Source organism: Mesocricetus auratus, unplaced genomic scaffold (assembly GCF_017639785.1).
Source record: "Mesocricetus auratus isolate SY011 unplaced genomic scaffold, BCM_Maur_2.0 Super-Scaffold_100691, whole genome shotgun sequence".
Taxonomy (NCBI): domain Eukaryota; kingdom Metazoa; phylum Chordata; class Mammalia; order Rodentia; family Cricetidae; genus Mesocricetus; species Mesocricetus auratus.
The window spans coordinates 49,378,965-49,391,281 of record NW_024429267.1 but is presented as its reverse complement, the minus strand read 5'-3'; the positions used below and the strand labels follow the sequence as shown (position 1 = coordinate 49,391,281).

Genomic DNA, 12,317 nt, shown 5'->3' with positions numbered 1-12,317 from the left:
TGTGTGTGTGTGTGTGTGAGAGAGAGAGAGAGAGGGGGGGGGGATGGCAAACAATGCAGTTTCTGCTTTTAAATTTCACAGTAGAAAACTGAAAAAAGCAGTTTCTTGAAACAAAGGAAGGAGAGCTGGGGCAACAAGAAAGGAAACACAGCAAGGAAAAAATAAATGCATTTTTATAGTGAGTTTTAAAGGCTTTACATACATATATTTGTTTGAAAAAAATCTGGTTTACTAACAAAATAATTTAAGGTAAATATTTAAGGGAAAATAAGCTATTCAGAGCATATGCAATCATGTCTATCGTTTTCTTTTTCCTCCTATATTGGTTTCTTGGTAGTTTCTTGCCCATGTCTTTGGCTCTTTATTCCTGCAGTTATGAACTTTCAGTCCTAAGGGTCTTTCAAAAGACATTTTCGAAAATTCCTCGTAGTCATCACTTCCTATTCCCACTCAAACCTGTACCAGTTCATTAGAGTTTTAGTTTCTCTTTTTTTATATTAGACAAGATTTTCACTGAAAACTCTACACTTTCTCTGTGTTATATTTAATCATCTTCTCTCTGTCTCTCCGTTTCTCTGTCTATCTCTGACTCTCTGTCTCTGTCTCTCTCAATTTATTGACTGTGTGCCTTTGGAGCCCACGCCTTTTCTTACTTTGAGTCTTCTACTCCATCACATCAGCTCTGAGTACCTGGCTATCCCTAGAGCCAGCTTGAAAGATGGCCCTTATGTTTGGGACTTTATTTAGAGAGCCATAGTTATCAAATGTGAGGATTGAGAGACCCCTGTATTCAGAGGTGTCAGGCACCCATGGCAAAATTGCTAGATTTGGGGAGGAGGGTTATGTTTGTCATTTCCACTGGATCAGCTTTTGCTTAGGATTATTGGTGGTCTTTGCACTTGGAATATAAAGTAGTATGTAAATCATTAAATGTAAAGGACTATTCCTTAGAATTAAGTAGCACTGAAATATGCATTTCTTTAAAATCCTTTTCACCCCAGTCTTTCAGATATGGCAGGTGAGTGTATACTGCAGGGACATAAATGTCACTGAGCAAAACAAGTGAGAAAGGGCCCACTTCGTCCATCACACGCATCCCGCTTTGCCCCTTCTCCACTGTCAGAATGGTGCCCAGCTATTAACCAGACCTTCCAGGTCCTTACCACACCAGCAGAGACAGGCATCAGTCACTCTCACCCACGCAGACCACACAATTGCATGTGTCTCACTGAGTTACAATGATTCTGAGAGAACACCTTGTCTCACACACCCTTTTTAGCTGCTGAGCCCTAGGTCACACGGTTACCAGAAGAGAAGGCTAATTGAATCAGCCCACAACCCAGACCCCTACCTGCCTCTTCATGGGGAGGTGATGGGTGTTGGTAACGTGTGCAGCCTCCACATTTATACTTCAGCTTGATCCCTGAAGCCTCAACAGGCTTTCTCCATGGCTTTTTTCAGGGGCCTCAAGGATGACTATGATGTCCAAAGATTTCAACCATTTAGTCATGTCCTGATGACACACTGTGCTTGGTCCCCAAAACATTTTCCTTAAAGGTTCCTAGAGACCCATTAAAATGGAGTTTTAAAGTCCTTCAAAATATTCCTACCTCTTTGCTTTTTTTGTAAGAGCTTTGTTCTGGCACCATGGCACATGTTATGAGCCATTGGTTTCTGCCCATTAGAAAAATCTCAGCTTTGCTGTCTTGAGCCTAGGGAGATGCAGATGAGGCAAAGAGAACAATCCAAGGCTCATAAATGATGTGAGTTATAAACCATAACATCTAACTGTTCTTGGAACAAGAAATAAATGCAGAAAGAGGCGGGAAGAATAGAGCCCTGAACACCTTGCAAAATACACACTGCTTCAGAGAAACCCATGTCATCAAACATGGTAAGAATGCCCATGGTAGGCCAGCCCGACTCCATGTGGTTTCACATTCTTTTTTCTTAAGGAAGTCAAATTCTATAGGAATGCCACTAAATCCATCTTCAGAGGCCTGTGCAGCAACCTAAGAGGACGTAACTCAGAGGCCTGAGGGATTCTTCTCCAGTGAAGTGAGATGGAGACTCTATGTGGGATCAGCTAGTCTGCCTGAAAAACAAAGTCTCAGCCCTGGCTGTCCAGAAGCCACGTGTGTGGAGACCAGACAGAAAGAGCAATGCAAAGATAAAAGGCAAATCTAAGAACCCAGGCAAGAATTAGGAGAGAGAAAAGATAGCCCAGATGGTACCATCTGTGGTGTTTTGGTTGATGGACAGAACATTTTATAAAGTCTGAAGGGGAAGGAGCACTTGCAGTAGAGGACAAAGACTGCTGCCTGAACACAGCAAGGGACTTCTTTTGTTTTTGTCTTTTTCTACCTCCGAGCATGCGCATGCATGTGTAGATAGGAACCTGCTTTTAACAACAGACTGTGTCACTTACTGATTATGACTCTTCTTTTTGACACAGTGTTTCCTTGTTCAACATTTTATACTTTGTGTACGGTGACTCTTCCAACATTTCTAACTCAACTATTTAATAAGCAAGACTGTATTGGATGATACCACAAAGGTTTGTGTAGAAGATAATCAAAGCAATCCACCAATAAGATTCTAGAACTAGTAAGAATAAGTTTACATTGTCGCAGAGCACAAGGACCACGATTTTCAGCAGATTTTTGTTGTTTTTTGTGCACTGGTGACATAAAGAAAGGTTTTGAATCCATTTATAATATTAGTATGTGTTTACTGACAGGATTGATGACAATCCTTCTGACTTGCCCAGGAAGGTCTTGCTCAGATGAGGACCACTCAAGGGAACTTCCCCAGATTTCCACACAACAGTCTTGAGTGAGAACAACCCTGCTGTGAGATGCTTCTCTGGGTGGCCTTTGGTTTCCTGTACCATCACATACACTGTGGTTCTTGAGCTTGGAAATCTTTTCTTTATGATTCTTCAGCTTCCACCTTGAGTGACTATTTCATAAAACATTGTCATTATTGGCTTGGGTATTCTCCCCTCAGGTGGGAAGGACTCCATGGAAGTTTCAGGGTAATTTTCTATCTCTGTTTTGTTTTTTAATATTTCATTGTTAGGGTGGCACCATTTGGAGTGCTCACACTACCTCAAGTGCCTCTATGCATCTACTACAGGAAGGTGGTTTTCTTGGCACAGAAATGTGCACAGACACAGACAGACAGATGCACACACACACACACACTCACACAGAAATCTGTGTGCCTGTCTCCTCACAATGCCCTGCTGTTCACCAGGCTCAGCACTTCCCTCACATGCAGTTGCACAGCCCAGGTTTAGCCACCGACTGAAAGACTACAACAAATCCCTGATTCTGCTTTGTTCCTTAATGAAACAGTTCAGTGGTAAAATTGGCATTCTCTCATCAATGCCTTTGGCTTTCATAGTGTTTAAGTAGAGAGACAGAAAACTCTGATAAGTGAAGTTTATGTGTGTGCAAGTCTAACTATGATGGTCCAGATGGATTGATTTAATTGATGGACAAAATATATTTTTACATTTATTTTTAGGCCCTGAATTTCATATAAAAGTTTTTTTTACTCTGACAGGATATAGTGGCATGTTTGGTGACTGCCATGAAAATAATATAATTTGCCAATACTCACAACATACTTATTAAGCATGCTTCTAAATGAGCTGTGCATATTTTTTCTCTCTACTGAAAAGGACAAGATGTGGTTCTAGGAATGTAGCTCAAATTGGAAGAATGCTTGCTTTGCATTCATGAAGTACAAAGTTCAAACCGCATCATCATATAAATCAAGCATGGCGGGTACACAAAGTAACCCTGGCACTCAAGAGGTGGAGGCAGAGGAATCAGAAGTTTGAGGTCATCCTTGGTTATGCAGAGAGCTTGAGATCAGCCTGGGATACAGGAGACTGGGTCTAAAAAATGATAAAATACAGTAAGACAAGCATAGTAAACATAGACATGGAACCACCTTGGAAGGCGAACCTACTGAATTCTAATTCTACACAGCAAGTTCACAGGTCACTAGAGCAATCTGGAGTGCTGAGCTCCCAGGAAACACCAGGAAATCAATAAACCCGAATCACTTGGATCTGAAGTTCAACTTCTTTCCTGCATATTGATCCTTCTGACTCTGCTTCCTTCCCCAGAGCAGTGATGAATGTGCACACAAAGTTGTTGGTTTCTCTGGTACACCACTGCTGAGCCTGTCAGTCACAGAAAGGGTGCTGCGGTGGTTTGAATGTATCTGGCTCCCATAAGCTCATAGGGAGTGGCACTATTAGGAGGTGTGGCTTCATTGGAGTGGGTATGGTCTTGTACATCGCTGTGGGGGAGGGCGTTGAGATTTTTCCTATGCTCAGGATGCCACCCATTGAGTCAGTCAACTTCCTGTTGCATTTAAGTCAAGTGCAGGACTCTCAGCTCCAGTACCACATCTGCCTGCATACTGCCATGCTCCCCGCCATGATAATAACGGACTGAACCTCTGAAACTGTAGGTAAGTCTCCTCAATTGAGTGTTTTCACTTATAAGAGTTGCCATAGTCATGGTGTCTCTTCACAGCAATAAAAGATTTGACTAAAACAGAAGTTCGTACCAGGGACCGTAGTATTGTTGTGATAGCCATCACCATGCTTTTGTTTGGAATAATATGAACTTTCAGACATTGGGTTAGGAAAGAAGTAGAATACTTTAAGCACTGCTTAATAGGCCATTCTAGTAGGAGCATGAAAGATGGTGGTGCTGAGTGTGATTTGATGAACCGTGGCGTGCTCACTCAAGAAGGTTCAGAGGAGAAGAAATTTAGTATGTTGACTACAGATCATTGTGATATTTTGGTGAAGGAAGTGACTGATTTTTGCCCTTGTCTGAAGTTTTCCCAAGGTTAAAGTGATTCCATTGACAATAGAAATCTCAAAACAACCTAATATAGACTCTGTCCTGTGGTTTTTGGTGGTGACTCTAATGAAGATTTGTAATGCAAAGAAACTACAGAAAATCTTTGAGCCAGGTGTGGTGGTATATACCTTTAATCCCAACACTCAGGAGGCAGAGGCAGGCAGATCTCTGAGTTTGAGCCCAGCCTGGTCTACAGAGCGAGTTCCAGGACAGCCTCCAAAGCAATACAGAGAAACCCTGTCTCTAAAACAAACAAACAAACAAGACAGGTGGTAAACCCACTCCTTCTCCTCCCATCTGTGGGATGACCACCAGCTCAGCTTGCCACTGTAGGACTTTGAGCTTGTTGACCCTCTTGCCTCTTTTGTAGGATGAACTCCTCAGTACAAAAAGAGATGAAAAAATAAAGAATGAGTTGCTGCCCTTTCCTATCTTTCCTTTTTCCTCACCTACACCTTTCTTTTCATGTGGCTTAAACAACTGAAATTTATTTTCTCAGTCTCTGAGGCTCAGAGTCCACTGTCAGACTTGATATCTGCCAAAATATTTTGACTTGCTGATGTGGGCCCATACTTTGTAAACCAAAGAAAGATATTCAGTGTAAAAAAAAATCAATGTATTTTAGCCAAGTGTCCTTCCAAAATAGTCAACAAACACTGTACTTTGGATTAAAATACCAATAATTTAAATGAAGCAGATAGGAAGAGTGAGCCTGTGTCCCTTCTTGTCCAGTAACACTGCACCACTGTAAGAATTCCCTTCCACCTCAATAATTGGATGGCATTCAACAAAAAACTCCTTTGCATGTTTGTGTATATTACATATTTCAGAAACCCACAAGAAGATACTAAACTGGGGTGTGTCAAGGAGACCACCAGAAGCATGCTAACAAGATTCCAAGCTTCCTCCCTTTGCTCATTGTTATTGGCTTTCATGACAGTAACGGAGTATAAATTATGTATTTCAGTAATGCCAGCTCCCAGCATCACCAAGAGCTATCCTCCTGCCTCACCTCCCTGCCCTCAGGGTTTGTGGCATTGTTCTAAGGACTTGTCTACTTGAATTCTTTCCATTTGCCTCTCAGTGACAGGCACCACTTGTAAAGGGACAGCTGCCATGTGGCTGTTTCTGTGATATTTGTAGCAGAAGCCAGGGTTGGGTTTGGAGAGCCTGTGGGGAGGCAGAGCCTCTAAGGAATCACAACAGATGGCTTTATTGAGGAGCTAACAGGCTTGGGAGTTGAAGCAGGAAGTAGGAAGGCACACCAGCTGGGAGTTGTGTGTCTGCTAATCCTAAAGGAACTTGATATGAACTTCGTGATTGACTGGAACTTATATTATGCTCGTGGAAGAATTTGGAGACAGTGTGGAATCAAATTAAAACTGTGAAAACTTTAAAATGAGAGAGCATGTCACCACCCTGTGATAGGAGATTATTACTCTGGCAGGACCCATCAATGTGACACCAGTGAACCGAGGCATCACCGGGCGTTAAGCTCAGCGGTAGAATGTTTATCTAGCATGTGCAATGCTCTGGTTTCAATCCACAATACCAGCAAAAAAGAAAAACAAATAAATTAAGAGGACTAGGAAGAGAGCCCAGTGGGTAAATTACATGCCATACAACTATGAAGACTTGAGTTCAGATCCTGAGAAGCCACATAAAAAGACAGTAAAGTGCATCTGTAATCCAGTTCTCCTCCGGTGAGATGGGAGAAGGACAAAAAAGAGTACCCAGAAGCCTTCGTGTCAGGCAAACAAGGGTCCCTGTCTCAAAGTAGGTGAGGACTACCCACAGAAGTTGTTCTCTGACCTTCATGCCAAGGCAAATTGAGCCTGCCCCTGTTTTACAGTCACGGTCCTACTCCTCCACCTCATCCCCCTCATGCCCCCATGACCATCCATGATAAAATATATTAGCTATGTCCTTTGATGATTTCTAAATAACTGCTTCTCAAAGCATATTGACCTGGAAGGGTCATGAAGAACATTAATAAATGGGGATTTGGAGAGTCCCAGATTCCTCCAAATACCAACATCTAACCAAAGATGATTTATGTTTGGGCGGGGCAGGCACATTCTTCCACTCCTTTCAAAAGCTTTCTTTCTCTTTAAAGATAATGGATCCTAAAACTCACACTGGTCAGTTTCTCTAAAACGCATTCTTCAGCAATTAACATGGCATTAATATTTAAGAACCACTGGCCTTTGAAAAATCTTCCGATTTTTGTTTCCTTTCCAGTGTTCAAAGGGAACCCCCATTGGAAGGATCAAGTTGAGCATGAATTTCCATCCACACTTTCAAACCCATCTTTAGGTTCCCAGGAGTATCATCCCATACAGTGAATGTTTATTTGCCTTCTTGCCTCTAGGAGTGTGTTCAGAGACGGTGATGGGTAGGGAGGTGGGCAACTTACAGGCAGAAGCAAAGTACAAAGGAAGTGAAAAGTGAGACAAGGTAACAGGCTGCGTATCCTAAGATGCCAGCGATTCATAAGCTATTGAGTCCTCATGGGCACTTCTTTATATGGCACCACAACAATAGGAAGTTAAAGAACTTACTGTAATATCTACTTCCTGTGTCAGGCCCCTTAGTGGAGGACACTCAAAGAGGCTGGCATCAAAGCTGGGTTCCACTCTGCTGCTTTTTTCCTTATCCTACCTTTGAAAGGCATATTTTTACAATTCCAAGTGAAAAATAATCTCAGTAGATTTAAGAGCCAACCAAATTCTTTATTCTTAGATGATAGAAAAGGAAACCTAGGGAAAAATGCATTTCTAAGGATCAGAGCCAAGAAAGACTAGAGCTCTGGATACTGGCCCCTGAAGGTGTTCACCCACCAAGTAAAAAGTTGACATCAGGCCCCTGTTTCTGAGAGTGTCGTTTCTAAATGAAAAAATAACACCAACTTTGTACTGAGCATTTACTGAGCCTCAAATAGTGACAGGCAGTTATCCAATGATGGTTGCAGAGAGAGCCCTGAGCAAGGGGGGTCTTTCCACACTGAAGCTACCCCCACCACTCCTGTAAGAATCCGTTCAGGTGGGCTATGATTCCACAGCATGTTCAAAGAATGAAGAGCTTCTCCCAAATGGAGAACAGTCAGCTTTGAAGTTGAAACTTGAAGTAATCATCCACAGGCATGTATGTGCTCATGCATAGGCACCCACACACGCTCACCTGCACGTCCTTGTGGAATCTCTCTCCTTGGCCACTATGCCTGTTCTTTGCCCAGAAGTCAGTTGTCAATTCTTCCTGATGCTCTACTCCCTTTTTCTTGGTTTATATCTGTCAAGATATCAAACTCTAGATCAGGATTGTCCTCCTTCAGTCTCTTTCTTTCTATTGTGATTTAGGTTGAGAGAGCCATGGCAAAGTCTGTTAGAAATGTGTCTGAAGTGGGGTCTGAATGATAGATAGCTAGGGAACTTAGCTATGAGCAGAAGGCATGGGGACAGTATGAAACTCTGTAACAGAGTTAACTAGATCTTCTTATGTGCCCTGGGACTTTAAGCTTATCGCAAAAGGCAGGCATCCATGTATTGATGTCAGTGGGGAAGCATTGTTGGTTGAGTATAACTGGGCTATAGCTTCGCTCCTGCTTTCTTGCAAGGAACAAAATTCAACATTCCAAGAAACAAAGAGGTGACATGGAAATGTACAAATTCAGCAAAGTGCTTTCAATGCGTATTAAATTAAATTGCAAGTGAGTAGTTCCCTCCTACTGGGATAAAAAATGAGAAAGACAAAAATATATCCTTTTAGATAGGTTGACCACAATAATTACTACACATAAATTATTTACCCTATGTAATGGAATAGTTAAGCTAAGAAAGAAGGTATTAGATTACCTGAGAGCAAACCTCTGCCACACACAGCAGTGTGACCTTGAATAAATTAATCTCTCTGTGCCTCAGTGTTAGGAGATGATCCTAAGACTGTCTCATCAGCACTTAAATGCAACAATGCAAGTGAATTGCTTAGTTAAATCGTTGGCAAGTAGTGTTGGACAGAGAGCAATGCCTAGAGAATAACAAAGCCCTGACTGCCCCAGCACAGAGAAGAGTGATTCTGAAGACCCTACTCTCCTACTTATGGGAGTAAAAGTACGGTGACCAAAAAGCATAAGGTCCTAAAATCAATCTCCCAAACCCACATAAAAAAACCGAGGCATGCCAGCACACATTTGTAATCCCAACACTTGGGTAGCAGACTCCTTGGCCAAGAGTCCTAGCTTACTTGATTATTTCCAGGCCAGTGAGAGACCATGATTAAAAAGCAAAAGAGGTCTTGACCCCTTTGCTCAACACTCCTCCCTCTCTGCAACTGGATTCCAGTAATTCAGCTCAGCATTTTGCTGTGTGTATCTGCTTCCTCTTCCATCACCTACTGGATGAAGACTCTAGGGTAGCATATAAGGTCTTCATCAATCTCATTATCAGAGAAAGGCATTTAAGGTAGCCTCTCCACTATTGCTTAGATTCTTAGTTGGGGTCATCCTTGTAGATCTCTGGACATTTCCCTATTGCTAGATTTCTCTTTCAGCCTATAATGGCTCCCTCTGTTATAGTATCTCTTTTCTTGCTCTCCTCAGTTCTTCCCCTGACTCAATCTGACCTGAACAAGGGGGATCTCATGGACCCCAGAATGATAGCTAAGCCAGCATAGGGTTGATCCAGACCCCCCTAAACATGGGTGTCAGTTTGGGGGTCTGGGCAATCTATGGGGCCTCTGTTAGTGGATCAGTATTTATCCCTAGTATACAAATGGACTTTGGGAGCCCACTCCACATAGAGGGACACTCTCTCAGCCTAGACACAGGGGGGGAGGATCTAGGCCCTGCTCCAAATGATACGACAGACTTTGAAGATCCCTCATAGAAAGCCTTATCTTCCCTAGGGAGCAGAAAGGGAATGGAACAGGGGGTGGGTGGGAGCAGGGGAGAAGGGGAGGGACAGGGAACTGGGATTGACATGTAAAGCAAACTTGTTTCTAATTTAAATTTTAAAAAGGAAAAAAATCAAAAGAAGCAAGGTAGAGGTGGGTGGTACCTTAGAAGCACGGGGTGAGCTAACTTCTGTCCTTCCCACACATGTATGTACATATATATATGTACATGCTTGTCTTCACACATGAGTATCTGGGTACATATTGTGTTCACAAATGAACACACACACACACACACACACACACGATGATACAAAATTAACTTATGGTCATTTAAAAGCTTAGCCATACATGGTACAGCCACGGCTCTGTCAAGTTCCCAGCTGGGACTAACATACGTGTATCCACTGGCTGGGGTGGTGGTAGCCTGAAGGTAATGTTGAATGTTCTCAGACACTATAGTCTCTTTAAGGCTGGAAACAAGGCAGTCTTGCCATCTCAGAGGAAACACTATTGTCATGAAATCAAACAATCACAATCGGGCACTAATTTGTTTCCTGGCCTGCCCTAGATGCCTGTGCAGGATCACCATGCAACATATATTCTTGTTGGAATTTGGAACCTCCAGGCCACCAATGTGCCAATTCCTTTCACTTGAGGTTCTACTCTGTAATTTATCATAGGAGTGTCCTACCCTGCTCAAATGTGCCCTTTGTGGGCAGAGGCAAAGCTAATATACTTTCCAAGTGTGTTTGAATTGCTTCAATAAATCACCACTGCCAGTGTAAGCAGCTTTATCATTTGGCAGGACAATAAGTTATCTTCATGCTTTGAAGACACAGGCTCTCCAAGACTTTTATTTGTGTAAAGTATAACGCATCATAACCCATTTCCTAAAATGAAATTAAGAAGCCCAGATGTGTGTATTTTTAAGATGCAAGGACATACGCCAAAGATATCGTGTGAGTCAATGAAGGAAGAGAACACTTTATTCTGCTCGTTATATAGCAGTATTTTATTTCCTTATCATTACCATGGTGATGTGAACATTAAGTGCTTGTAACTAGGGTTAAATTTTGCCTGGCTCTTTATTGCCCCAGTGTTTCTGTGGCAATAGTTGACAAGGAAGGAAGGCTAAGTACAGGGCATTCTCTTTATAAAACAGGAAGTAGCTCTGTTCGTCTCTGTAGCTCTTACATCTGTGAGAAGCTAGCATTAGATCCCCAGAACCAACATAAGGAGTGAGTTGTGGCAGTGTATGTCTGTAAACCCAGCACTGGGAGGTGGAGAAAAGTGGATCCTTGGTTGCTCGCTGGCCAACTGGCCTAGATGAGTTGCTGAGAGTGAGGAGGAAGAGATCTGTCATCAACTTCTGGTAGCCACATGCAGAAGTGTGTGTGTGTGTGTGTGTGTGTGTGTGTGTGTGTGTGTGTGTGTGTGTGCGTGTCATACTTAGATATACCATGGTGAGAGACTGAAAAACCTGTGGTTTGACATATTTTTACCCCTTGTCAGTTCTGCTAGACAACTTTTGCAATCAATCAGGCTATGGAATCAATTTTTTCCCCATTGCTTTATCTGGAACCATCTCTGAATTTCCCACTCCTTTCTCATTCACCAAGCTTCAATTCAGAAGGCTTCTGATTTGAATCTTTGAGATTCCTGATTGGGAAGATAAACATATTACATAACAACACAGTGTCTGAAGTTCCCAGTAAGGAAAATTCAATCTCCTTTTGATATTGTTCGGGGACTCAATTCGGGATGATGGACAATAAAGTCTGTTCTTTTTATTGGATTGACTGGGAAGCAGCTTGGTATCTGTAAACTCATCTGCCATCACTGTACGTGATAAGAAATACTTTTGTCTGTAATTGCACCAGTAGCTCGCTGTGAGAAAACGATGTCGACAAACAAGCCAGCTTTAGAATGAGCAACTGCTGTACCTGTCCTGAAGCTGCGGATCTGCTCTGTTGGTTTGGTCTTTGTCACTGTGTGCACACACGTGCATGCCTGCTGTGGTTAGAAGGATGGAGAGACATGTACAATGGAGTTGGGGATGCAAACACTGCAGGTTCTGAACATGTAGAATCCCTTTCTCTGTTGTATCTCCTCCATTCCCCAAACTCTCACCTTCTTTGTTTTTCTGTCTGTGTCCATGAGGAAGGGGGCTGATCCTGACTTCCCGTTTTCTAGAAGTTATTCAATATACAAAAACCTATCCAAAACATTGAGAAGTATTGTTTTCAATTTTACAGATAACAAAATATGGCATTGTCCAATACTAAGATGCAAAAATACAATTAGTCCATACTTTTCTAGAAAACCAATTATTTTTGGATTGCCACTATTTCATCTCTGTTGTGAGAAAGGGGGGGACTGATATTTATTTAGTTCATGGTGATGTCATTAATTTTAATAGGAGTTTATCTTTGCAAGAAAAGGAAGAAAGAGGAATGTTTCACTCCCACCTTTGCAGGATTTACCCTAAGATGCCTAATAGATAGACAACACCATTCAGCACCCATAGAATTTGTA

At 42.2% G+C, this 12,317-nt stretch overlaps 1 protein-coding gene across 13 annotated transcripts in view; it reads left to right on the top strand.

Moving 5' to 3' along the window:
• Positions 1-12,317, top strand: part of Arpp21 (cAMP regulated phosphoprotein 21) — a 162,810-nt gene that overhangs the window by 120,969 nt on the left and 29,524 nt on the right. The window lies entirely within an intron of this gene.